The following is a 4,154-nucleotide window of genomic DNA, read 5'->3' as shown; positions in this document are numbered from 1 at the left end:
AATGTGATTTCTTTGACGCGCTTGGTATTTTTAATTTTATTAATTTTATTCGAAGCCTAAAAATTCAATTCTTTACCGATTTTATGTGAAATTTAGTTGATCTTTACGATGGTGAAGTCTTGATGTGCGTACGGCTGCACAAACCGGCAGAAAACGGGCTCTGGAATTACCTTCCATTCGTAAGTACTTACAATAGCTTTCCATACATATCCTTTTCACATGAAACATTCATCTCTTGACCCCTGGATTTGATGAAAAAACTGAAGTTTACCTATTAAGTATTAAGTTTTTTACTTTCTATTACTACAGTATAGCGGAGCTATACATACTAGTTTTTCTTCACAAAGATCCAGCTTCACTGACACAAACTTTATTCATTTTATGATGTGATCTATCTCTCTTGTAGTTCATAATTTCTAGTTAAATAATTACCTTGTTTAGATTTTTTTAAGTTTGATTAAGTGAAACTGGAACTGTACCTTTTCACATCAGGTTTTTTTGTCTGAATCCAATGAATCCACTTGGGGACTTGCTTCATTGAATTCACTGTGGAGAATTTCAAAAAGAACAGTAAAAAATATCCTTTTGGGTACTAGTCCAGAAGCCATGAGAATGAAAAATTGCTACCAAAAGGAACTGTCAGAAATGAGTAGTGACCAGTGTTATTATAGGGTTAGGTTAAACCCATTAAACACAAAAAAGAAGCTTTCTTTTTCATTGTTGTGGCTTGTGGACGATTTCCTCTCTTTGTATGAAAAATGAAAGGGAATCTATTAAAGAATCAAAATGAATTTATTGAATCCAGATGCAATGAAAATTCCTTTCCTATATTGTTTCAGATTTCCCTCAGATGTTGAACTGAAAAGAAAATGGGTTAAAGCCATTAGGAGGCAAGGATTTGAGCCTTCTCGGCACACGGTTATCTGTAGTTCTCATTTCAGTGCAAATGATTTTGTTGAATCCAGTACATTTAAGAGAATCTTGCTAAGACACAAACTGAAAAAATAAATACTACTTCAAAGAGGCATTTTTACAATAAACTGACATTGTTCTTAAACCAGTAGGAAGAAAACATCTCTTTGTTTTTCTTCTTAACACCTGTAAACATATTATTAGTGTGTTGTATATTTTTTATTTTTATATTTTTAAATATTTTTTATATTTTAATATTTTAATTTTTTATTAATATTTTTATTGTATATTTTTAAAAATATTGTACCAAATACATAAGACCTTGTTTAGACCGCTTCAATAAAGGGACTTTTCAGTCTCATTCTGGCAGTATAAGCAGGGTATGTTCTATTCTACATATATTTTTATTTTTCTTACAAGATTTGATAGTCAGCCGTTCCGGGAAAAACCTTATCTATTTAGGATTATGTCTGCCCCGGGCGGGAATCGAACCCGCGACCTAGTGCTTAGGGTTATAATAAGATAATTTTTTTGAAGAGGTTTGATAGAGGGAACTGTAACTGCAGAGGTTTTATCATCCCGAAATGGAAGAGAATACAAAGACGGGATAGGAGACAGCCAGCTGTTCCGGGGGAAAAAGCCTTATCTGTTTAGGGTAAAGTCTGCCCCGGGCCGGAATCGAACCCGCGACCTAGCGCTTAGAACGCGCTAACCCACCAAGCTAACTAGGATGGCAGGTATAGGAGAACTAGGATGGCAGGTTTTTTTTTTGAGGTTTGACAGAGGGAACTGTAACTGCTAGGGTCTTATCGTCCCGAAATCGAACTAAGATACCGACCGGACTATACCGGCGACGTGTGTATTTATGTTAAAGGAGTGTTATTACAAAAAAATCGAGTCACAAAAGATTTTCTAGAAGCTCTGAAAGCTGATTGAGCTCAGCCGCATTACAGTTTGGATATTGTGTATGTGTTCTGCCAGGAACAATCTTTAACTCTTCATTTTTGCTGGTTGTAGGCTACATACATGTACACTAAAAAATAAATATAGAATAAACATATGTAAAGACAAAATTTTTTCAGTAGGGTTTCACTACTAAGGACTTATCGCTTTTGGCGTACGGCACCCGCTTTGTTCTTGGACCAAATTGGGTACAATGGGGTACTACTATCTGACGCAACCGTAATACATACAAATAAGACCTTCATGTATCCATACCCATATCAGGATATGATAACTCACCGGCGCATTGAAGACCATTAGCTCTACTACTTAAGAATTACGCGAGAAAGGATGAACCGTTTACATCAACCGATCAGGTTGTAGTAGTTTACCCTTCATGACTCCTCTGACTGCTCCAACCCACCTTTCTCGATATGAAAAGAATAGGGATATCTCTAATTACCAGACTTTAGGAACATTAGCCGACTTTAACACTAGCCAGTCAAAATCACGGTTTGTGCGAAACCACTCCAGGGGAATCCGGAGTTTAGGTTTCAAGAGTCGGTCAACTATATCTATTATCACTATAGATACATATGCCAAAGAATTCTTCCAAACCACTTTCTTTGCCGCGCAAGTTATCCCTTTTATACTACTAAAGTAAAGAAAAAGGAAGTGTATTCAAACTAGTATCGACTTAATCCTTGACGGATTCCAGGATATTATGGGTTTCGTATTTGCTCTCCTGCTAAAAAATTAGAGACCGATACATGATTTACAGTGTGTTCATACTTTTTTACCGGGAAGAAACTATTTGAAGTCATAATAAAAAGTAACTAAAAGTACAACTTATGAATAATACAAAGGTTAATAATTGGCAATGCAAACTTAACAGAAATGCAGATTGCGTCTCAACTTTCACGTATATTCACATTGAGTATTAGTATGTAGCACAAGTAAAAATAACTTTGGTGTTTGTGGGACATTATAGGCTAACCTTGACTTCGTATCTGTCTGACACACACCTTTAACGATATATCAAAATTCTTAAATTATCTCTGTATAATAAAAGTATATCATTTTATTGGTACATTATGCTAGTAGTATATAAGATGTTTATACTTGATCTAATGATCACGCACTGAATTAAAAAAATGTAACCCTTCAGCGTCCGCCGGATAATGTTTTAAACCAAGAATGCTTATTCTCTTCTTAATAATTCATTCGATTAACTAAAATACTACCTGGTAACTCATCTCAGAAGAGTGTACAGAACCTGTAGAAAACAAAACCATTTGACTTCAGAAAGGAAATCACTACAAGCTAAAGCGATTCTTCTAAGCTAGAAAACTTAGCTAAGCTTAGCCTTCCGATTTTTAGCTAAGTAATCTAGCTAGAGTGGATTTCTTAGCTAAGAGTTCTTTTAGCTAGAAGCTAGAAAGTGCTGAACACAAAACACTGAAACCACACTTTCTGAGTCTTTTGTACTTTATCTATGTTCTATGTTGTCGGTTAGTTTAACTGCTAACTAACTAAGTTAATCCATGAACGCTTTTGCTTTACGGGCTCAAAAACTTATAAACGTGCGAGTGTTACGAGTATAATTTTTTCATTTTACGTAGATATCCAGACAAAAGTTAAGGCTGGAAACACCGCTTACGCTTGGGCTGAGCACCAAAAAGTAAGGTGAAGTGGATGAAATCGCAGTGAACGGCAGGGAATTTAGGGACACGCTCAGAGCTTATCGAAGCTCGAAGGCGGTATAACAATAACAAACTCCCTTACGTATCTACATCTTCCTTATCTACTGCTTGAGTGGCGGAAAGGGCATACTATTTTCACTCCGTTTAAAAGCTCACACGCTGTGATCGCGAGAGACCGTTCTTCCCGTACATTAGTCTTTTAAAGGAAATAGGATTACATTAAAACCTACTGAAAGAAAATACTAATAAAGAATTTATTTCCTAAAAGTTCTTTGAAGAGCCTGACTTGAATAAGAAACATGACAATACGTTCAGGATGTCATATAAAAATGGGATATTATAGGGCGGTAAGGACTTAAATTTCGTTAAAGGATCTTGTGGAAAAAGCAGTAAAAAAAACGCGCTCCCGCGCCCTTTAAAGTTTAAATTACCTTCTACTATAATTCCTAAATCGGTCGGATCAATCGAATCAACCATCACGCAGACGGAATATTCGGCGCCCAAGCTAAGGGCCGGCCCCGCCTAAAATAGTACTACCCTATTACAAGCAAGAGCCTTGCCGACCGAAAGATGATAGCTAGGACAGAAGGAAGAGAG

General features: G+C 36.3%; 1 long non-coding RNA gene across 1 annotated transcript; it reads left to right on the top strand.

The window, feature by feature from the left end:
- On the top strand, positions 1-1,026 carry LOC108254332. Its single transcript, XR_001809898.2, has 2 exons — positions 1-179; positions 840-1,026. It is a non-coding gene; the product is annotated as an uncharacterized LOC108254332 (long non-coding RNA).
- Positions 1,027-4,154: the final 3,128 nt, after the last annotated feature.

Source organism: Diaphorina citri, unplaced genomic scaffold (assembly GCF_000475195.1).
Source record: "Diaphorina citri unplaced genomic scaffold, Diaci psyllid genome assembly version 1.1 scaffold47025, whole genome shotgun sequence".
Lineage (NCBI taxonomy): Eukaryota > Metazoa > Arthropoda > Insecta > Hemiptera > Psyllidae > Diaphorina > Diaphorina citri.
Note: the sequence above shows the minus strand (reverse complement) of the source record. Positions and strands in the feature narration are given on the sequence as shown.